The sequence below is a fragment of the Larimichthys crocea genome, chromosome I (genome assembly GCF_000972845.2).
Source record: "Larimichthys crocea isolate SSNF chromosome I, L_crocea_2.0, whole genome shotgun sequence".
NCBI classification, from domain to species: Eukaryota; Metazoa; Chordata; class Actinopteri; family Sciaenidae; genus Larimichthys; species Larimichthys crocea.
This window is the reverse complement of record NC_040011.1, coordinates 27,176,010-27,200,841: the sequence shown is the minus strand read 5'-3', so window position 1 is coordinate 27,200,841 and position 24,832 is coordinate 27,176,010. Positions and strand designations below refer to the sequence as shown.

At 43.5% G+C, this 24,832-nt stretch overlaps 1 long non-coding RNA gene across 5 annotated transcripts in view; it reads right to left on the bottom strand.

Annotated features, from left to right (window-relative positions):
• Positions 1-14,538, bottom strand: part of LOC109142946 (uncharacterized) — a 79,682-nt gene extending 65,144 nt beyond the window's left edge. For all 5 annotated transcript variants that reach the window (XR_003462866.1, XR_003462872.1, XR_003462869.1 and 2 more), the window contains exons 1-2: positions 14,018-14,538; positions 8,015-8,073 (exon numbers count right to left, since the gene is read on the bottom strand). This is a non-coding gene — a long non-coding RNA (uncharacterized LOC109142946). The remainder of the gene's footprint in view (positions 1-8,014; positions 8,074-14,017) is intronic.
• Between the last annotated feature and the right edge of the window lie 10,294 nt (positions 14,539-24,832).

The following is a 24,832-nucleotide window of genomic DNA, read 5'->3' as shown; positions in this document are numbered from 1 at the left end:
AGGGAGGGAGGGAAGCAGAGCTGCTGAGCCAGATGGTTGCTCTAAGCTAAGCTGAGCGCTGAAGAAGATTGAGATACTAGCCAGGTGAATTTTCCTCTCGATTTTCTTTTTGACAGGTGGGCAGAGAGGAGCCGTCTGGGGTTGACAGTGCTGCCATGTTTTCAATAAGCATTGCTGTGTGTATGTGTGTGTGTGTGTGTGCGTGTCCCTTTCCCTGTGGCATGTGCAGCCGTGCTGATGGTGCGGCTGTTTTTGTGTGTGAATATGTATGTGTGTCTGTTATTCTGCTTCTGCGTGTCCATATGGGCAGTATGTGTGCATGCATGGTCACATTTTGTTTATTTATTTATTTATTTATTTTAAATGCATGTGTGTGTGTGTGTGTGTGTGTGTGTGCATGTGGGTGTCTGTATGTATGGTAAGCCTTGGTGGTTTAGCTCTGCACTTGCATCAATTACAGTGGATGGTGTTGACAAGTGTAATGACAGAGTTAGGAGCCCTAATAGGCCAGATCCTGCCACGGAGAGAGGAGTAGAAGCTACTGTTTTCAGTGCTCTTCACGGTCTTCTTTCTTCTCCTCTCCTCTTCGTGATCTATTCTTATTTTTCCCTCTCGCCTTTTCCGCTCTTGGCCTCTATTTTTATTTCCCTCCATTCCTCTCGTCTGATGTCAGGTTAAAAGGGTCTTGGAGAGAGCAAAAACATAAGAGAAAGAGTTCAATCCTTATTGCATTTAAACGAAAGAACATGGTTTTGCTTGTGAGATTAGCTAAAGTTCAATCTAAAAACTGTTAAACTGTGGTTTGGCTGTTTCACTTGACTGTCAATCTTTTTTGTTTCTGTAAGAAACTCCATGTTTAAAATTTGGAGGGGAATCAGGATTCAATTTAAGGTTTGATGAGCTTCTCAAAGCTATTGGCACATTTTTTATTTTATTTTTGTACCCATCGAGAGTTTTTGTGCCTGACAGTCAAGGATGAAGCCAAACCTTTTTTTATTTTGATGTCTTGATTTGGAATCAACCATCTGGACCAGATTGTGATTGAAAAGTGTATACAGATTTCACCTAATGTTTCACAGCACAATTTAAGGATTGAACCTCTGAATCCCTACACTTTGATTTAGAATTCACTCAAAGAAGTACTGCTGCAGACAAAAATAACAACAGTATAAGAACAACAATAAAAAAAAATAAAAAACGGCTTAGCTTTTATCACTGCGTTCTGAGTTTTGGGACATCCAAGCTTAAAGAAATGTGAGCTTTTACCAGATTCAGTTCCTGCACAGATTTCAAACTGGCTATGCATCAGTGCATCTTTTCTTCACATCTAATTGTAGCATTAATGTTAGTATGGCTCTCTTCCAGCAAGATAAGCTCACAAACTCTATGGTAAGTCACATAGTAATTGTCTTTCTTCAAATGGAATTTTCAATACATTTTTTTTGATTGGTTGAAAACATATTTGAGAGAGCTAACAATGGATAGCTACTACATCGATCTGCCAAGTCAAATCTGCCGTTAATAATTGATGATTAGTCTGGAAGAGGCAAATGCATTTCGTGATCACCTCGGTGAACAGAGACGACGCAGATTTGTTCATAGAGGATAAAAGTGCTCTTGCACAGATGAGCTGTGTAGACACACAAATCCACACACAGACACACGCACACTTGCATTGGCTCTAATCTGTAATGCATCCAATATGTGGAGCTATTGGCCAGCGCTCTGGGAGGCAAAGCTACATGGCACACAGAAACCTGCACGCTAGTCTCCATACATCTATCCAATCAGCATCTTGCCTGGTTCCCGTGCCAGTGGGCCAATCAGATGCCCCAGATGCAGCCCACTCCCCAACCCCCAACACATAAATATCTACAGTAAACACACATGCACACACATCAGTCCAGCTGTGATTCATGGACATAATCCAAGTTGCCTGTTTGGTGTGTGTGTGGTGCAAGGTGGCGTCTGTGTGTGTGTGAGAGAGAAACGATCTGTTACAAAAAGAGAGCAGCACAATATCAGTAATCACTGTTGTCGAAAACAGAGAGGAAGTGAACCGTGAAAGGTCACTCTGCAAGATCACAGAACAATGGGCGCACAAGTGAGAATTAGAGAACACGAGAACGACAGTAAGAGAAGGAGAGAAAACGTGAGGGCGCTTCAGAAAAGCAGGCATTCACTGAATCATTCTCACACAGTGCTTTGGCACAGATCAGCTGGAGAGATAAAGGAAGAGGATTACACTCTGGCTGAAAGGCTTGGAAGTATCTTGAGTGTCCTCTGACTCTCTGCCACTTCTACAAAGTCACCTCTGACAATGGAACTATCTGTTAGCAGAGGGATCAAAAACACACAAGTATGATTGGAAAGTATGCTGTAATGATGAGGAGATGTGGAGGTCATTCAAATGTCCCATTTTAAAAGATAAGAGATGCCAAACGGGGTTGATTAAGCATGTCCAAGAGAGAAATGGGAAGATAACTGGACTCAACTTGTTTGCCCATGATGTGACCTCTTTACAGTGCGGACAGTACTCACCAGTGGTACAGAGGGTCCGTTCAATGCAGTCCATAGCTGTATGTGTCAGTCAGATCAAGACAGACCAGGGAGGCTGCCGGAAGAAACTCAGACTTTGTCAAACAAAATACAAAAGAAAAAGTTGCCATAACTATTTTTTTAAAACTAATTATTTAAAATACAGCAACTTCCTGCTAACAACAAAAAAAAAACAACACAGGGCAAGAAAGCTGTAGACAAGGCAACTGTGAAGGCAACTGCACACAAAATGTGGCCTATAATCTCTTATGGCACAATAGTGTAGGCCAAAGTTGAACTGAGAATGCTGTCTCTAAACATGTCATTTACAGCAAACAGTGTGGATAGTTTTAGCTTGTGTCCTCAAAATAAGTTTGGTTGATCTGGTGATTTGTTTAAAACATATAAAACTGAGTGCTTTAGGTCTGGTTATTACCAACGAGAAAAATGGCCACTATTAAGCCAAATATGACCCAGGTTTTATGAAACTTTCACCTCTTGCCTCACCTCTAATCACACTCTACTGCCACTTTAAATGGCTTCTAGCTAACATTAAAGCATCCAGACAGTGTATGATTTAATAATGGGTACTATTATGACTGTTATGGTTTGAGGCCTGTTGAAGTATTATTTTCATTGTTGCTTATATGTTTCCAGTTGTCAACATTTGTTTGATGGACAGGCTAATGTGGGATATCTTCAATGTTTGATTTTCTTACCTGTCCTCTAGGCCACACCTGACCTTGCTGTTTTAGATTCAGGAAGTGGCAAACCAGTGTCACCCTATTGGGACTCCTTTTATGGAGGCGTGTCTTGGGGAATGCACCAAGTGTAGCATAGGTGGAGGGGAGGCAGTGATGTATTTTGAGAAAATATTAGTTCTTTAGTAGTTTGTGATCTGATTAAGATGTTTATAATGATTAGGTGACTATTAACTTACCATAGCTTTCTACTGAGAAACAGATAAATCATTCCTTTTGAGTTAATGGATTTGTTAATTGGTATCTCTTGAAGCAAGAGGAGAGTCATGACTTAAAGTTTGTTTTCTTATCATTTTAGAAGGTGAATGACCTTGAACCTTTTCTGTTTTGGCTCTTGAACTGTTTTTACATCTTACATCTTCATTGAAACATACCCACAATGACAATGTTGACATGTCAATGTTTAAAATATGGTCACAATCTTAGTTTATCAAACATGTTAAACCAGCTATCACATTTTCATATTAGTATTTAATGCTACAGCCGTAGCTGAACCACACATTTCGACTTGATGGTGGCTCTTGGTGAAAATTTATTGATTCCAGGCTATCTTGTGCTGAACATAAATATCTGTACCACATTTATTTGGTATGGTACATTGGTCTGGACAAAAGTGGTGGACTGACCATCAGGGACGTATAAAAATGTAAATTTTTGAGGGAATGTAGTGGTCACAGGGTGTATGTACATTCTGCAAATCAATCCCAATTTAACACTTACACTTATTTTTCAGAGTCACCTCTTGTAGTGACAGTATAAGTTGTATGCTTTCACCTCCCGTGATGCTGCTTTCTGATGATTTTAAATAGCTTATTGATTTCTGTGAACGCAGGAATGGACAGACTGCAGTTTTTTTTCTTTCACCTGCCCATTGCCTTTTTGTGTTTATCTTCTACCAAGCCACTGAAATGATCAGGGTCAGATTCATTGTGGTATAAAAATAGATATTTACTCACTCTGCCTTCTTCTGAAAAAAAAAAACAAAAAAACAAGAGCATACACAAACACATAAACAAGCCTTATTGCAGTGTGTGTGTGTTGTGTGTTACGTAGAGTTACTTGTCCCAAAAGGTCAAAGGCATAATGGGTTATAATCTCCTTGTGGACAATCGTCTCACCTAATAACACTGCTACTTCTAACAAAGACCTTGGCCTCAGCCCTCAGCTGTCGCTTCCCCTCCTTGGCTTCCACAGCAGATCTTAGATGACTGCTCCATTGTCGTGCTGCCTATCGACTTGTAAGATGAATTCAAATTTCACATGTCAATTAAATGAGTGTTGCCCTGGTGATTAGCAGATCCCACTAATTGTTGCTCCCTCCTCCTTTTTCCTCCACTTTTTTTTGCTTCTTTCCCCTCCTCCTCTTGCTCTCTTGCCATTTTCCACATGGCGGAGCAGGGAATGGGGCTTTGTGCCTTCGAGCCCCATGCCCCATGTCAAAGATGGCTCCTTAGCCTCTTCCCCCAGCCACGCTCCTCCTCAGAGATTCCCAGAACCCCCTTCCTCAAATCTGGGCTCTAAGGAAAATGTGTGTGTGTATCTGTGTGTGTTTTGGGGCCACATATAGATCACACAACCATAAACAAGGGTATATAGGGTTGACTGGATATGCATTTCATCCTGTTTGAAGCCACAGCATCAGGACATCATGCTTGGGAACATTAAGCACTGCAAGCCTATGTGCACGTCTCAGACATGAGCACAGAAACCTGCTTGCTCTGACACACAGCCGCACACGTGCACCATAGCAGATAATTACCCCAACAGCCTCTGGAGAGGAGAACGCCCATGTAGGCCGCATAACTGCTTCAGACAAGGGCCAGGGCACACCCAAGACCCTCATTCTTTGTCTATCTCCCGAGCCATGTGTTTGTTATGCTTGACTTAATGAACTTGATCTATGGATCTTCACAGCATTTTGTTGCCTGTACATCTTAGTGGTGTTGAAAAATGTTAAATCAAGCCATGGAACAGCTCTGAAAATGCAAAGGCTGACCTTTTCATATTTTACTTTCTTATATTTGAAGTTAAAAGAAAATTACATAGCTTCACCTTCATTTATTGTAAAGAGCACAAATTCACACTCAACCAATGAAGGTATAAAAATATCATAATAGAATAAGTTAAATAGAAGTATGCATTAATGTGTCATCCAATGCACAACATTTCTTCCTAAAAAGTACAAATTATTTAATAATATTTCCACACTTCACTGCTTGCAAATGTTTCAATCCTCAGTCCAATAAACTCTTAAGATCATGTTGAAGTAGTTGTTTGCTTCGAGCTTGGTTTGCTCAAATACAAAATCGTCAAGAAATTAATGCATATTTAGTGAGTCACCCCTTTTATTTCAATTCATTTCCAACGTAAGTAGTTACTGCAGGTGTTGGATGAATGCACTGAAGTTAAAACTGGGCTATTTCCCGCATGCACATCAAGACACCCACACGCATATGCCCTGCTCTGATCACTTTGACAAGTGTGTCATGTTGGCGCTATCTGAGAACTCTACAATATTAGGATTTTGAAACCCTTGCAAACAAGCCAGACAGAAAACTCTCCTCCAGTCTTAAGCGAAGCTCTAATGAACCCTCATTACAATTAAACACAGGAGACAGGAGCTCCAAACACTGGGTGACATCTTAAAACTGTGTGAATGGTCCCTACACCCAGCAGCCCCCCCACCATCACCTAATATTCAACACTAACCAAGCATCACACAGACCTACATTCACTGCTACAATAGAAAACACTGCAGCAGGCCAGTGCAGCCCAGACGGTTTCGTTTGCACTTTATCAGACCATACAAAACAGCAACGCCTCATTGAGCCACAATTTGCTGCTAGTTTCCTACAAGAAGCAAAACAAAGAATGGGGCGGCCTGGTCTTCCTTTTTGTGCCAAACCAGCGGACCAGAGAGAACACACACACACACACACACACACACAAACAGCCAGAGTAGGGGAAGTACAGACAGAGAGAAAAAAGTGAGAGCAGCAGAACAACACACTCCAGAACACGTCTGTCACATCCTTCAAAGCACAACATGAGTAAGCTGCTGAGCTGTACAGCCTGTGACCAGCCATTAAAGTAAGAACAGTGACACTGCACACCTGTGAACAAAGCACTAGTTTTTTTTCTTATTAATGCAAAAGGTGTGTAGAATAGACTCTAAAAATATATGTTTTTATTTCAAATAAGTAACTGCTGCAACTTTAATTTCTTACAGCAGCTACGGGAGACAACAATGGTTTGTCCTCATGACTAGGTCACGGACATGGAAAGCGTTTAAAAACCGCTTGGGGATAAAATACTTCTGCTGGGGCAATCTCTCTCCTTTTCCCTCCCTCTGCTTCCCCCCTGTCTAAGTCCTTCTTCCTCTCTCGTAGGCTCTCTCGGTCTTCCTCTCTAGTTTTACTACCACAATAATTCCTGAGTGAGTAAGCGAGTGTGTTTTGTGTGCGTGAGCCAGTCAAGGCTGAGAGTCCTGTTTGTGCATTTGTGTAGTCATGCGAAAGCGCGTGTGAATGAGTGTGTTGCTTGTGGATGAGTGGCGCGGCAGTGAGTGTGCTGAGGGAGACAGAAGTCTGCAAAGCGAGAGGGGCTTACTTACAGTCAGGCTATCAAACAGACAAAAAACCCACAGTTAGGAGTTCGGCTGTGTCGGCCCCTGCACACACACACACAATGCAGGGAAACTAAAAGAAACCCTGCAACCGCTCCAATTATCTTTGGAATGAGGGTAATGCAAATGACACAATAATGTCTGAAGGATAAAGGCGCCACATAAAACCATCTAAATAAACAAAGGCGAGGAGTTGCTTTACAATGCATACATTCTACCAGATTCATTAGCATACAAACTGAGATCAAAAAGCTTTCTCAAGTTCAGTACATCATAGCCTTCTCCTCAAAGAATTCCTTATCAGAGTACAGTCAAGTGCACCCTCCCACCGCCACCACCATCTCCCTTCCCTTCCAGCCACCACCAACATTACAGTGCAATTTGAAACAGAGAAGAACAGCCCCTCTGGAAGAGCAAATTACGTCGCCATGACAACGCTGAAGAAGTTCAACTACTGGCAAGAAGGTGCAGATGATGTGTCGATTGTGTCTTGTGTGTGTATCTGTGTGTGTGTGTGTGTGTGTAAGAGAGAGAGAGTGTGTGTGTGCCAGCTGAGCTGGTCCCTCCCTTTCCCACCTTACCCCACCCCAACACTGCTGGCAGCTGTTGGTCCTAATACAAGATGGGTGTGTGTTGTTTTGTCTGCTTGTGTGCAAGTAAATAAATGATGAGAGTGTTTGGATCTTCAGGACTAGACTGCTGGCCAGTCCTGCTGCAGCTTTTTCTCTCCTGTCAAGCGAGTCCGAGAAGACCGCTAATTGGAAGTGGCGAGGTAATCTGATGACACTGCAGGGATACTTTGGTTTGTCACAACGTGTAAAGGCCCTCACATTTCAAGGGTGGCTACCTTCAAAGAGTTAATTAATGCACAGTTTAATGCAGACTACTCAGGACAGAGCACAGTTTCTGGTGCCGGGGTAACTGGGGTTAAAATCAGGAAGACATTTCTGGAAGACATTTACATCCCGCCCCCCTTTGAAGCTATACATACAGCAATTCATCACACAAGAAACTGTACCAATATGTTATGTCAACATTGTCATCTAAAGCAGAGACAGCAGCAGACAAGCTCATAATTTTGGTATCTTACCTCAGCCATAACTGTATAGCAGACAGCGCCACATTCTGCAGACAGCTATGATAGAGAGCCTGTAAAAGAGAAGATAAAAATGCATAAGCTCAGAGCATCAATCATGGTCAGAAAATACAGAAAATAGTGATTCCATACGCAATCGATTTTCATGGTATCTTCCCTCCCTACAGCACATATGATACTATTTCCCAACGACTTTCTTTACACATGCAGACATTTGATATGCAGCACAGGAAGATGGAGGAGGAAAAAAACATGTGAGCACATGCCTGTGTCCAAACATGTCATATGTTGACATCTAATACCATTCTAAATCAAAGAGCATCCGACATAATACACCTCTCATGTCTAATTTCACTTACTCTCTCTTCCTCACACACATGCACATTAACAGCCACCCTTCACAGTGCGCTACGGTGACTTGTAAAGTTGGGATTTACACTGTGTACTAAAAACAGCTTGAGACAAACAAACACATTAAAATCACAAATGCTGAGGTCTTCAAAGTGTGCCAGCAGTCGGGCTAATTTATTGAGACATCCCTAATGTAATAGTGAGGCAAGAATGAGCTGTTAAATGCAGCTTTTCTTTGCACATAATGCATGTAAAGGAGAAAACTGAGATTTAACGACAAATTTCTGCTCAGTTTTTTACAGGAAACTTGGGTGTCATGTATGCTTCCAGACCACCTTCTGTGCTCCCCTAAGTAAAATTAAGACCTTTAGAAACCAATTTACATTGTAAACACATCATGCAAATCTCGTTTACTGTGTTGGGGGGGTCCGCGGGCACGGTGGTTGGTTGCAGGGCTGGGGATGGAGATCTAGGGAATCTCCCTGGACCACCACACAGACAGTACTCACCCTGCACCCACTCACTGCATGCCCCCCTGGGGAGAACGCCCGCCTCCTGACCTCCTCCAACAGGGGGGTCAAAGGGAATTTAACACAAGGGTTCCACATTCCTCCTAGGTGATAATTGATGTAGCTGCTGGCAGGGGGTCACCAGGCGCAGGATAAACAAGCAATGACTCTCTATGCACCCCTCCACCACCACCACCCTGCTAAACAGTATGCATGTCTGTGACCTGGGTAAATTATGCCATCAAACCTGGTGTGACAGTGTGTCACAATGGACTGGGTCTGTTTGGTGTCTGCACACCCAGGTGTTTCAGCTGACTGTAACTGAACCATCAGCCAGACAAGCCACTTCACGCATACTGTCAAGTACAAGCTTGAAGCTAAAGGCCAGCTGCATTAAACAGGCTGAGCCGAAGATCCACTCAGAACAACAGCTTTGTAACAAATAAAATCTGTCTAGCTTCTTCGCACCTCTCCATCTTTTCTATAACGCTTCAAATCTGGGAGCAGGTAAGGAGAGAGCAGGGAAACATTGCTTCATCTTCAATTCTCGGTCTGTCTCCCTTCTCCTGTGCTCCGTTGCAGTGAGCCCTACCCTCATCTCAATATCCAGAGATCAAAACAATACTGTCTTATCGGGTGAGGCTGACTTTTTTATTTATAGGAACTATTCAGTAAAACAGAAGCTTGCTGCAGCAAACTCGAGGGTTCAGTTCAAACTAAATTCACATTGCTGCACAGCAGAAAATTCAAAGAAATCTTGAAGCTGGTAATATTCTGTTTGTGGTCAACAAAACTAAAAAAAGGTAGCTACACTGAACATGGGCACCAGTACACCATCCTACTACTGTGAATATTCACAAGTGCACCAAATATTTATTAATCTGTGACTGTTTCTTCGTGTTTCAGTAACATTTGTATTTGTCTAGCCAGAATTACATCTGTTTGTTGACAATAATAAAAAATACATTTTAAAATCATGACTTTTCTAACCTTCAAAATAAACTAATATAAAAATTAAATTTCTGTGACAACATAATAGAAATAAAATTGGTATTCAACATTCCAGAAAAATATTCATTTGAAATGCCTAAAAAGAGAAGATATATGAAGTGGGGTCCTGTGTATTGTTAGTGGTGGTTAGTTTAGATAAGGGGAGGGCCTGGCAGTGCCGTTATTTCCTGGTCTCTGCCCACATGTGGTTCCCCCCAGCCACACACTAAGGCTTGGGGAGGTTATAAAAGCCGAGGGGGTGATTAAGAAGCAGGAATAATGGCCTCCACAAAACTAGGAATGTGTTTAACTGCTACAACGGCATTCTGAATTGGACTGCCGCCGTTAATATCAGGAATTATTCTGCTGCTCAGGGAACGTTAGAGGGGTTTTACCATGATTTTCAAAGGAATTGGTCCTGGGAAAAACATGAGAAGCACAGGCAGGATGCACTGTAGGTTTATGATTTATGTCTGAGGGTGACCCCAGAGGATTTAGGTTGCGTACGTCTAGAGCTGTGCCGACCTACCCACCAGTTCTGCATTGTTGGAGTTTGGCGGATCCTTCTAAATCCAGGATTAGAAAAGTCAAATATACAAACACCTTCCCCTCTCCGCTCTTTCTCACATACAGATACATCAAGAAGAGGGAGAGGTAGAAAGAGTTACCGTTGGCTGCTGCCTGCCTGTTAGGCATGCCCAAACCCCAAACCCCATCACTTCCCTCATTACTGGGGCTTCATGGCTTTTTAGAGCTCTGTGCTTTATCTGGGATTTCACATTTCCCAGCCTGCCACTTGACATGGCTCACCCAGCTACCAGCAATCAAGTAGCAGAGGGCAGCAGCGTGGCCAGCTGAGTCTTCAGGCTGCACCTTGATTTAAGAATTGCACATCATAGCCACTGGCCCCTCTAAGCTTCGGTAATTACAGGCCACACATCCCATCGTGCCTACAGCCCTATTTCTACCCCACATCATACACTGACATGGCATAATGGGTAGAGGGGAAGAGGGGTGCACACAGAGAGATAGAGATGGTCACGGGTCAGGGGTGGATTCTAAGGTTGTGGATCTGCTCTTCAAAAGGCATAAAATGTGTGACAGTGTTGGAAAAGGAAGTGAGAATATGCTCCATTAAGCACCCACACTGTCACTCTTAGTTTGTTGCATGTAGGGAACATCATTGTGTTGTTGTTGTGTTTTTTTTTTTGCATGTCTTTGCATGTGTGCTTGCATCTACAGTACACGCATTGTATGTGTGTGCCTAATTGAGAGGTAAGCAAAAAAGTTGCCTTTAAAGTTGCCAATAAATATCCTGCCAGTAATGTTAAACACCTGCCCGTAAAGCCCAGAGGAATGCTAAATGAAACCAAGTTGCAGAGCCTGTCTCCTGTCTGGGGTCTCAAGTCAAGACAGCAGGATTTGTAATGGCTGTATCCAGGATTATTGAGTTCAAGCAGAACAGCCAGGAAGCAAGAAAAAAAAACATGACATGGTGGGCAACACTGCTTTTCCTCCCTCTAATGGCCAGTACAGCGACTCATGTGTGCCCCCCTTACAGTATAGGATAGCTCAGATTGTTCCTCAGTGTGATAGCAGAATCAGCACTAAAACTTTTGCCATCAAAAACATGTCAAAACACATCATGGCACGATTTTTTTTTTTTACCACCAGTGTTACAGCTGAGTGATCAAAGCTCCTCATGGGATGTTATATTATAACACTGGACACATGGACGTTTAAACAAACAAAAAATTTTTCCCAATGTTCTTGTGTGCGAGTGTGATCCAGATAAAGAAAGACAGACGATTACTGTAACTCAAAACATGCCCCCCTGATCTTCTCGCCCCAGTGTCACATTCATACCCCTAAAACACCCCATACACACACACACACAAATTTAGGCACACATGCCTGTACACGCACAAAGATAACTGTGCGCACATGCACTAATGCACACGCTTTCACAAAGATACAGTGTCAGGGCAGGAAGAGGCTCTCGGTGTGCTTTGGAGCCTCCAGGGGTGAAAGAGAGCATCTGACCCCAGAAGTCAGAGACACTATTGTTTGGCCTCATCTCTGGTTTCGATTCCCTAAACTCCTGACGCCTTGCTCTCGCTGCACCTGTCGAGCACCAATAGACCCCCTGCCCAGAACCTTTCACCACAGAGAATATATGGCCCTGCTCCCTGGTCCAGTCTGGCTAATTGCTACAGGCCTCAAACTGGCCTTAAACTGGCCCCAAACGCCACCACGGGTTTAGCTGCTGTTGCCTCCCAGAGGCCCAGCACAGCAGCGCTCCCTCTCTTTGGTGCCCCTCCATTCCTCATCAAGGGCCAGATAAGGCTGACCGAGCACAAGCATTTACTCCCAGAGTCACAGGCTGGCCCATTCAACCTAGAGATTAAGCACTGCTGTCTACACGCAACCATGAATAATGAAGCTATCACTGTAGACAGGCAGGCAACAGCAGGGTGAGTTATATACACCAGTAATCCCATAGGCTGCTGCACACACGTGCACAACGTATTATACAGTAGCAGCACCACTGTATAGCTCATGCATTATTTCACATTGCAGAAGACTCACTTAGAGCCAATTAAAGATCTTCCTCAAGACCTCAAGTTTTAGCGTAAGGTCTTCAACTTGGCTTTACAACTAACTTACAATGGGACAATTCATTGATGTGAAAAGCTGAGGGGCCCAGGTGCAAAGAAGTGTTACGTGGCCCCACTACATACTAATGTTGCACAAGTGCCTTTGGAAACTACAAGTAACAGAGTGTTGTACACTCACAGAGATCCATTTGGACAGTCAGCGCTGATGTGCGCTCAGTGAAATGTAGCATGGTTGTAATTTAAGACATCAACACAACATTTGTGGAAACATGCAGGAAATACAAATGAATATACCTGTAAACGTGTTCACGTTTCAGTTCAGTTAACTGAATATGTGGACTATAGGGTAACACCAGCTATCAGCAGGAAGGTGCGGTGACATTAATTTGACAGGAAATGATTGCCAGGTATAGTTGAAGACGTGTCTGTGTAATATCATAAATAATTATTACCTGCGAGGCAAACTATGACCTCTCCGTCTCATGTCAGACTAAGTGCGTGCAGTCGGGACAGCAGGTGGTGAGGTGATGCAAGCAGCCTGTTCATCATCCTGAGAAATAATGTCCATCTTTCTTTGACAGGTACCTAAGCTGGAATTATTTAACTGAGACCTCAAAGGTGGTGTAACACACTTTGTGTTGTGCGGTGAGGTGTAGTGTGAGTTTATCGAGAAAGAATACAATATTATTATGGTGGAATATAGTTTAATATTATATTTGGGGTTCTGAAATGATTAGTTTATGATGTTCTTATTGTGCTTTTTATGTCATATGATGTGTTGTCAGTATGAATTATGCTCGTTTTGTAATTCTATGCACTTTGTGGAAAGCAAATTCCCTCTAGGGGCAATAAAAGGTTTGATTCAGTCATTCTTGCACTTTTCTAATCATCTTTCTAATCTTTAATTAATTATAATTACATTATTATTGTGGAAGAAAACTCTCCTCCACATGCCTCTACACAGCAGTAGTCTGTAAAGCTACCTGCCGTGAGGGTGGATAATAGCAGACACCACGTGACTGCAGCACTTTCCGTCTGGACTCACGACAGGGTCTGTCAAAGCCTCCCTGGTGAGGACGACACAGACACGCACTGGACAGATAAAAATAGACGGCGTTCATTTGCAGAGAGGACGCTTGCAAAAAGCTACACAATACACATGCAACTTGCTCAACTTCATCACAGCCGCTTGTTTTTTTTATTTTATGAGTGGGATCATTAGAAATCACTCCCTGAAACAGTCCAGCCCAGTTTATTAGATCAGAAAATGCGCAAGAGCGCAACCGGATTGCGCTCCTCCCTCCTGTAGTTGCCTTTCAAGTCAAAACAGTGGGCTTTTCTCCTCCATCGCACCTCACCTCGTCTCATAGGAGCGACACCGACACAATATTCGTTATTTCATACAGTAAGTCTTTGCTATGCGCTATGCGCGTCACCGGCTTCAGACAGGGGGCAAAGTATGGCACCGTATCTGAACTTGCGTGAATGAAAGTGACCGAATTAAAGCACCCAGTCAGCAGGCGACTCACTCAGCCTCCAGTACGTCTGTGTGTCTCGCCTGTGTGGCGCTCTCCTGCATCCTTCAATGAGCATCACTTTTGTAGAGCCGGTGTAAGGCATCCTCTTGTACAAACACCGGTCCTGGACATCCTAGACAAGCTCGTCCTGCGACATATTTTTAGTTTGGACCCGTTGATGTCACTTCCTGCCTGGGAAATAGCCTGTAAAAATGAGCACAAGGGATGTGGAGGGGTGTTCGAGGAGGGAATTTTCGAGGTCAGGCGGCAGGCAAGTTCACAAAGGTCACCCAGAGGCGAGATTTCTAGACGGTGATATGAAGCGTATTAGTCTTTAAAATGACAGCCATCATCCCTTTCTGGTTCATTCCAACTGTGCCTTATACTTTTATATAACCAGTCACATCCACATCATCCTACCCCCCCCTGTGATGCGCCGGCGAGTTTCATTTCCTGGTAGCTGTGCGCATTTACGGCCACGATTATGCAATGATGAGGCGGCATCCTCTGCTTAGGCTGTTTTGACTGCACCACCAAGACACCATCACTACAAAGTGCTGACACACCTGTTGATGCCAAATTAAAGTTTCCTGAAAGAAAAGACTGATGTCTTTTCTGTTCTTATCCTGTTTTAAAAAGAGATTGGATTTTATTACTTGCAAGCCACTCATTGATTTAAGAAGTCTGCATGTTCTTTCACACACATTCAACATGACTTGGAAGAGTCATAATGAGGACACATATTTCTATTCTGGCTCCCCGGGGGAGACTGATTGCTCTTCTCCGATGAGAGGTAGACACAATCTGCAAGATGGGTGATGGAAGCTGGTCTAAGCGTCAACTCCTGCTAAGAGAGCTATCCTCTTTCTTCACCCAGGTCTCTCCTCTTTACCTTTGAACCCAGGCCCAGCAGCCCATCTCTGATCTACAGAGGGTCTCCTCTTACCCCCGTCCCCTTGCAGGCCCCTGTGATAGATGACCATCAGCATGCCAATACTGCACAATATTTCAATTTCCTGCTCAAGAAGAGGAATTTAAGAGGTTGAGTGAAGTTCAGAGGCACAGTGTGGTGCCTCCAGCTCACAACCAGCCCCTAGTCTAATGCCGAAGACCCAAGATCCAAACATTCAGCTGAGAACATTCCAGAAACCAGGTCCTCTCTGTGTCAACAAAACAACCCCTGCTGTCATCATGATGCCTGACAGACAGCAGCACACAGGACACTGACAGAAGACCCAACAGCCTCTGTGAGTGCAAAATTACAAAGATAAGGTTGTTTCATTCAAAAGTGAATATACTGTCTGCAGGGTTAGGCTGAAGTTTGATGGTATTGGCCTGTTGTGCTACTCACTACTGATATGACAAGCTTCAAAGGCTTCTAGATAAGGATAAAATTCTTGACCATGAAAGCAACAGTTTGACAAATAAACCCTGGACTCCAGGTTCTTTTATTAGCTTTTGTTGGGACTTTCAACCTCAGCTTATGGTGATTTGTGTGTTAAAGAATCATGACAAACCCCTGCCCTATTATAAAATCTTTTAGACCACCTAGAGAAGAAGAAAATGTTTTGTTTTTTCCTGGTATAACATCCATTTTCCTGGTATAACATCCTTTTTTTCATATGCTGTAACAATATTCTGTAATATGCACATACTATATTTCAAACACAAAGATAATGAAGCTGTGTTTCATTTTGTTATGTGGATTAGATATATTTATATGTCACGGTGATTAAACAAACAGGATTATGTGCATTATATCAATGTGGGTAAGCGGGCAGATGTGTAGGAGCCTGTGCACAAGTATACATGCATGTGTGTACTGTAGTATTTTTTGATAGGAGGATGCTCTCGTGTGGCTCTGTTGTAAAGGTCTATGATTGGTTGGATTAGTCAGGAGGCTGTGGCAAGCAGAAGGAGAGGCTGCGAGGCAGGCAGTGCGACCTAGTGGTGACAGAGGGGTTTGTGGTGCAGAGAGGGTCAAAGATACACTCACAAACACACTTTCTATCTTGCTCGTAGACACGGAAACCCACGTTTTGTTAGTTGACTGTATAGTAATTTATCTCCTTGAAACACATGCTCTTAACCTCTAACCCGTGCATTTGATCTAATGGCGTCAATACCTGATATAGTGTTCCAGGTTTAAAAATAACAGATAATTCCCTACAACCCATCCACATACATGACTTAATGCTCTCTAACAAGGTTTGTACGCATTTGTTATGTCAGCCCACCCTCCACTTTGCATCCCCTGCACCTACTTGCGTCTTCCCGCAGCCAAACCCTGCTCTTCAACCAAATGGCAACTGATGGCAACTTCAAAGTCAGGAGCTCTGTGACTAACCAACCTTCAAAAAGGAACATCCCTTCACCTCTGCTATGTAATATTAGGGAAGTACAACCATACCAGCTGACTGAGCAGTGGTGTCCACTTTTTTCCAATCAATCAAGACTTGGCCAGACTGTTTTTTTGGAGATGTTTAGCCTAAAATCATAATTTCTCCCGAATCCTGCCAAAAAATTACACATTATCCCACATTTCCAGATGTGTCTTTGTCAGAAGGAGGAGCTCTGATTACAAATCACAAGGGGGCTGGGTATAGTTGGGTGGGCGGAGCTGGTCATTAATTTTGGTAGAAAAAAGAGTATGGCACAAACAAGTAAAGTCCCAAAAGCAGGGTTTAGTAGGGGCTAGCTCTACCAGAGCCACGGCCCATTTTTCCTTGAAGGGGATTAATAATGAATTACGGCACTCCTGCCCCCCTTCTAAAAAGATATTCATGCATGCTAATGCATCCATTATTTATAGTGTGCATAGAGGCTGACTAGTGGTGGCCACATGCATGTGGGAGGGATGTAAGAATAAAGTGAGGAGGTGGGGTTCTCTTCCCCCTGAATGAAGCTTTGAGGCTCTGGAAGCAACATCCGCCCATTGTGGCTGGGCTGGAGCTGGGTGGGGATGGGATGGGGACTGGATATGGACAAGTAGGAGGAGGTGGGGGGACGAGGGGGCCTCGCTGCCAGACAGGCTGCTCGTGCACAGAGAAAGGGCCGCCAAGTGCTGTGGGGGGAGGGGTGGATTAAACAAATAAATACATGATAAGAAATAATCATGCCAGGGATGGAGGGAGGGCATGGTGGAGACAAAGAGGCTAAGAGGGACTAGGCGGGGAGGTTAGTTAAGTCAGACAGGATTTACTGTCTGGACCAACCAAAAAGTGACACAGATGACATGACAACTTTTTTGGATGTACTTTTGATTTGACTGTTTGCTTTATTAGTCCATACCGATGATAGTCTCATACAGGAGCCAACTAAAGCCATTCTATTTTATGAAGTCTAGCACATAATATTAGGTAGCAGTGGGTGATCATTTAATAAAGCATTACAGAAGTTGATTTGGTTGAAGCGATGGTTGAAATGTGAAATAGATTAAAAGTGTGAAGGTGAGAGTTAGAGGAAGAGTGAGAAGAGGCTGCACTCTTTTCATGTGCGCAGCATGCAAGGTATGTGGTGAGGCGGTGAAGAAAGAAGCAAAGTAGAGTGATAAGATAAAGCAAAAGCATGAGCCAGATGAGCTTTTTAGCCTACTGATCCCCATATTAGCATAGATACAGTCATCATCATGGCAGGGAACTGGTGTTGTGGAGGTGACACCAGGGCCACGACACCCTAAGCTCATCTCCATAGATATCACTGGGGCCATGCAGCTAAATCATACATCAGGCTTATCTAAGATACGTCTGTAGTGCATGACATTCTGCCAACAAGCTGCCACCTTAAGTTTCAGTAATCCTTGTAAGCAATTTATTCCTAATACTGCTTTGGTTTTCCCCAAAACGCAGAAATGAAATGCCGCTTAAAAATTCTGTGCTGTCAGTGTGATTGTTTTTAAATGGCTGCACAGTCAGCACGATGGCTGCTTGCGCAAACTGCATGACTTATACAGTAGATAATCCTTGAGTGGCTACTTAGAGTTCAGTGTGTATGTCCTTGCTTCTTGCGTGCATGAAAACATCTGCTTGAGATGTGGTCATATCTGGGGTAAGAGGTTATCAGTGTGGCTTTATAAAAACTGTTTCAATAGGATTGTCGTCCTATTTCAAAGTGTTGGCTCGGCATTATACCCATGGCGTGCTAGTGGATCAAATCCTGTAGTATGATGGAGTTATGAATGGTTGTACTGTAAATGGATCAGATATTGTTACATGAACTGTATGATTCAGAAACAATGCAGGTAACCAGCCAGACATCCATTAATGGCAGACATGCAACATGTTTCACAACATGTTTCAAGTAGCACCGGAGGCGAGACCTCCCAGAAGTGACAATCTGCATTGTGCAAACATTGCAACCTTTGTTCCCCCAACAAACACAAGGTGAGGCACTTAAGTGTTTTTTAATACCAAAACCTCAACCACACACAGGAAAATCCATAAACATTGGAATGATGTCAAAACAACATTGTGAGGTTTGACGGTTTAAATTTTCCACTGCTCAAAGTAAAAATGGCTCCTGCAACATTTCCTGCACCCCCGGTGATTTTTATGACAAATACAACAGCAGCTTAATTATACATGCTACCACCGCCATAAAAGCAGAACCATTAACTACCATCTTGTTAACATGGAGGACCTGCCTTGAAAGTGCTAGAATCGCATTTTAAAATCCTTTCACTCAGCGCCTGCCTGTGGTGGCAGATTGGCACCATTTAGAGGAAATATAAAAATGAACGTGGCAGTGCATACACACCTCATGCATGGGTATCTGGTTTGAATGAATGCGATAGTGACCACTGACGGTAACTTTGATGACCTACTCTTGAGTAATGGGCTGAAACATGATGAATTAAATACAGGTTAGTTAAATACCGCCTAGATTCAGACATTTACAAAGAGAAAAAACTAGGACACAGATACTTTAGCCGACTTTGAGTTCATCCTACAGCTGTGTGGCACAGGAAGAAAGGTGGCTTCTGATGTCCTGGACCTACCCGAATGTGTCCAAGGAGAAGGCTTTGGAGTCTCCAAATAGGAGTGAACTTCCAACCTCTTCCTGTAGAGGCTTTGGTTAAGTTTCAAAGGCTTCCTGGTTTTACGTTACTGGCCAAACACACCCCAGCTGTACACAAAGTGGCCACTCTAAATGAGACCCTATGGAGGCAGAGGGAGATCAGACACCCTGTGACGTAACCAAACATCCCAGTTAAAAGCAAAGTGAACAGAGGGGATGCCATTGATGTTATTGCTTGCTTAAACAGGTCAGCGTTCACTCATGGCAAGTGTGATATTACACAGAGTAATATCATACTTTTGCGCAATGGTTCAACCCCAGAGGCCTCTACAAAGAGAATTCAAAGTTTGCCACTGTCATGAAGTAGGGCGGTCATCTGAATATTTCATACTATGTTCTTTAATCTACCTTATCCTTTAGACGTCCATATGGACTTCATAGAATGTGTCAATCTCTTGAGTGATAGAATGTAAAACCCACAAAACACCGCCCTAAAGGCAATCCCATCAAGCAGCATTCACGAAGAGATGTATAGCCCTATGTTAAGCAAATGGGCAGAGAAATGGTGACCCACTGAATCCATTATTTCTCCTCCTATATCCATTGTCTTAAAGTCTGCCTTATGTGCCTGAAGTGCCTTTAAAGACATGTTGAGAGAAAAGAGCTCTCTGTCTTGGAATGAGCTAACTTAATTATCATAGCAAATGGCAGTGCTCTTTAACATGTCAATAGTACTTGGCCTGCATGCATAATTTTGCTGTGTTATTGTGGTGGCCTCTGCGTTTCTCACTGACAAAAACCCAAACCACAGGCACGGGGGCCTATTGTCATGGGCGCATCCATCTGGATCAAGGCCATTAGAGGATATTTGCACTTCCTCTGTGGCTCCTGGCTCTTTTTGACATGCAGCAGAAGGAGCAGGCATCACCCACCAGTGCAGGACCAATTGAGGTGCAGATTGACCAGAGGGACAGTGAAGAAGGGCAGCCAGCAGGGCAGCACTCCTGTCAAATCCAATGATGGACACCCACATAGGGGCTGGTAGTTGGCCTGTGGTTCCTGAGGTCCTACAGCAATTGATGGGACATGACGAGGCAGGCGCCCTGGTTTCATTCTTTTGTCCCTGGGGATGTTGGAGGGTGTATCAGAATGTCAGAGGGTCTTGGCTACAGCACACTTCTGGTGTCAACTGCCTACGATATACAATTGCCCCTTGCCTGCCCACACATACACCAACACAAAAAAAGATATGCAAGTGCCTGTGACGTACAAGTATACTGTGCCTTCAAAAAGCAAGAAAAACACAGGTAATTTTAGTTCCACTTCAATACATGAATAAAACATGAATGTACAAAACCTATATGCTGCGAATACAGATTGTGTGAAGCTAAGGGAGCAAACAATCTGAACATAAATGCATGAACGATGTCCTTTGAAGCAGCGGAAACATGCTGATAAGACACACAGATAGGCCTGATGTGGTTAACACCACAGCATTTACAGGGACCCTGGGTGTTCCTTCATATGTGTATGTTTGTGCATATGTGTATGTGTGTGTGTGTGCTTGTGTGCACAGGTGAGGGTTACGATTCATGGTATAAGCATATATTTCCATACATGTCTGAAAAAAAAGCTCTTGGGGACACATCAAATAGAACCAATTCAGCTCTGACACATAAACACCTTAGCTGTCAATCCATATCTCCCCACATGTAACTTATATGCTTGTTGCTGCATACACAGGCTCTCTGAGCTGTGTTGGAATTCTGACAGCACATAGATATGAATCTTGATTTGATTAAGAGTTAGAGTTGAGGGTCTAAGTGCTGGAGCCAATACCAATTCGGGCGGGTGGGCAGGGAGACTGTTGCAAAGGAGTTGAGGTGGAGGGGAAGGGGCAGAGTGTGATGGCAAGGGGGGTTACCTGTGGCCCTGGCTCCAACTGGGAGTAATTTGGAACAGACTGCTCCCAATGTGTTCATTAGGTTGTGATTGGGCTGAGCGCAGGTGGGGAGGGCCTGCCCTGCCTGACGCTGAATAGTCCTGATTGTGCCCAGCATAAAACGCCATCTGTTTCAATGAGGTATTGAGGGCGAGAGAGAGAGAGAGAGAGAGAGAGAGAGGGACAGGCGGGAGGCGGGAGGAAGGAGGAGGGAACTACCGGTGAAAAGTCATGTTTTATGATGTCTGGACAATTTTGTGTACTAACAAGGAGACGAAGATTGAAAGGGGGGGAAAAAAAGTAATGTAGCGATGTTTGCAACTGTCTTAAATTCACAACGAACAGAATAAAACACTTGGCCATTCCTTTCGGAGCAAAAAAACATTTCAGCCCATAAAGTAAATTTATGACTGGGTGTTAAAATTATTGCCATATAACCAAACTTCCACAAATAGACCAAATGTGACTTATTTTAGACAAGAGCTAAAATGGCGTCCATTTCTAGCTTTAAATGACAGGTTCCAGTCTAGCTGTGGCCTGCCACTGTGAGCAGACGGCTGAAGAGACAAGGGGATTGGAGATGGGGCAGCAGAGTTTATTTATGGACTGCCTGCCTCAAAGCTGGCATGTTTTTGGTTAATCCTGTACTCATACCATAAGCAGACATACAAATGTTAATCTAGGTGTTTACACTCATATTTACACTGTCTGCTCTGCAGTAGACACAACATTACCCGAAATCACATTCATAGGTCTCATACGGGTAAAAACACAGAAGACAAAAATATCTTTTTACTCAGTCAGCCTCTCTTTCTGTCTCTTATTTTTTTTCTCTCTCTCTCACTGCAAGGCCCTGGGAAGAAAAAGAAGAGAGCAGAAGAGAAGAAGGCCACTGTTTGCTGCTCGACTTTTGAAGCGTCTTTATCTGGCTTGGCAGCGTGGTCCTGCGTGTCCAAGCCTCATCGTGCTTTTCATCCTTTGTGTTGTCCAAGGTGTGTCCAATGCACTGGGGCTTTGTGTGGGGAGGGAGACGACACATCACATTCTGTCTTCTGTCCTGAGCTGGGGGGTTGGGGGGATTGTGGGGTGGGCTGTACAACAGAGGGGGGGGGGACAAAAAGCAAACTTATAGAGGGCCACGGCTCTTCAAAGCGGCGATGCACAAAGGCTTATAAAGCGTTACTTCATGTAGAGTTGTGCCAGATGTAATTGCGGGGTTCCTGGAGATAGAGAATCACATGTGATGCTTAGCCCCACCCCTGACATCATGAAAGGCTGTGAAGCTTCAGCTGCAAAAGGGGGTGACCAGAAAAGTTTGCTTCACTTTAAAGCACAATAAACAAGTCAGTAAATATGTTATCTTATTAAGGTCTTGGTACAAATCCATCACTTGCATTACCTAATTTCATGCACATAGCGTAATAGATGCAGGAGGACTGGCTGTTCTCATTAGAAATCAGGAAGGGTGGAAGCTGCACAGAGCGACAAGTGAATCTCCTCCCCTTTTTTTTTCCGCTCCACCATCAGCTACATGGTATGGGCTCTTTCTGAAGTCTGAACACTGCTTTCCACAGAAAATTATGTTGATTTATTGTTAATAACCCCAGAGGTTAGCAGCGTGAGCCTGGTGCATGGCAAGTAAAGATAGGCTGTAGTTTCCCTGATATACCTGACTAGTCCTCATCTGTTTCCTGTGACCTCCTGCTGGGATGGTACGGGTGTGGAGTGTGCATTGTTAAATATGTTTCAGGGCACAAACGCTGCCACTGTCAGGTACATTCACATAGGCTGCTCCCTGCTCAATGTGTGTGTGCAGGTGGGTATGTGCATGTGTGTGTTTGTCTTATTGGCAGTGAAAAGTGATGGGTGTGGAGGAAAGGGTGGTGCCATCACTTTAGGCCTGCAGATGGGGTTCCCACAGGAGGGACACGCCCCGGTGTTTTCTGAGACAGAGACTAAGGCAAACATGGTGGCAGATCTGTCTTTGCATCAGCAGATACTTCTATATTCGGAGAACAGTAAGTTCTTGCTGCCTTTTCATGTATCATGTCCAAAGGCCTCCTGCTAAGGCTGTGAAAGCTACTGCGTCTGTATTCACAAGGTCAAGGCTTAGATGTCTTGCAAGATTTTCTTTAGTATTTTAAATTTAACAGAGAAAATGTGTATAACTTCATCAAGGTGACATAGTGTAAGCACAATTATAGCATGGGCTTATTGAGGGACCTGTGTTTGTTTTATAGACTTCCTTCTCACCAATATGGATCAGTACTTGAGTCTTCACTGCAGTAAAAAGGCCTATGTTTGTTCTATACTAGCAGAATTACAATGGCGGTTCGCGGCAGAGTGAAATCTTGCCCGTGATTAGAGTGGAAATGAAGGATCTTGTGTATATCCAAGTGATATTAAATGGCACCTGGCAGAGCAGGGGCGCTAAAGCCTCACCCAGTACTCCTTTGCATATCAATAAGTAGGTGGCCCCGTGAAATGGAATAATTCAACCATGCATGTATTGGACTGCAGGAACGATTTTTGACGTGTGAGCCACAACTTGCATGCAAAGCAAGACGTAATATAAAAAATAATCATTGAAAAAAATATTACAAATAGAATAAAAATAACTGGAAGAGAACATGTTGCCACTTCTTGTTTTCTAATGGCTGCAGATGGCAGTGGATAAAAGTAATGCCACATTCAAATACAGAGAAACTGTAACAAAGTGCACAATAAACAGATTGTGATAATACCACTACAGAGTGGACACAAACATTTGGCGACTCAACACAGCAACCTGCATCCAAATGAAACTTTTGGATTAGCTGTAAAATGGCGTGTATCTTTTCACATGTATGGACCATTCTCAGGTCACAGAACAAAGCACAAGGGCCAGCAAGCAGGTGTCAGGGGTCATGTTATCCCAAGGGTACCTTGAGTCTCATCCCAAAACCTTTAACATTTTTCAAAGCCCTCCTGCAGCCCAGGCCCTCATCAGTGACTGCCCTCAATGCCCTCATGCACATACGCACTACCCCATACTCCTCTCTGGTGGGTGAAGGGAGAACCTGAGTGCATCACCTGAAGCCCCGAGTATGAGACGAAAGGGCTTCCTCTGTCCAAAACCAGCCTAAGACCCGGTAGGGGAGGGCAGTAATGATGCTGAGGGGGCAGACAACCATACAGGGGGCAGATTTCATTTTCTCCATATTTCACGAAGGCTTTTTCGCACATTCTTGTTGGACTCAGCACCTAGCTTAGAGAGGGTTTCACCCCATGAGAGATAATTACTCATAACCCACATGGCCCTGTTTTCTTAGGTCCATATACACATTCACTCAACTTTCAAATGTTGTTTCACCTTAATAAAAGATTTGATGACGTGATCTTCCCTTACAGTTTCAACTTGTGACCGTACATCGTGACACAAAAATAACCCAAACTTTATCCAACAAAGAAAGAAAAGATGATCATTTAAAAAAGACAGAAATACTACTTGTACTAATCCTGCATTAATTTGATATGTCTGCGAACGTGTCCATTGGGCCTTGATAAAGTGATGTGGTTAAAACCATTGATGCAGCAAATCTAAACCTCCATTCTCTTGTCTGTCCAACCATCAATAAAACCTCTCCTCTTCACTATTGCAGAAAATTACAACACTGGCCAAGCCCAAACTTACACTAGGAAAGACACTCCATGGCTCACTATGTTAGTGAGCTGAGAAAAAATGAACGTGTTCTATCTCTTAGCAGATTACACTTTATCCGAGATGAAGGGTTGAAAAGAATGAGTGCAGTTCAGTCAAACTAGCTAAACGGGTGAGAATTAAGATGTTGTAGCGTGGGATGAGGCAGTTATGCATACATAACATGTTG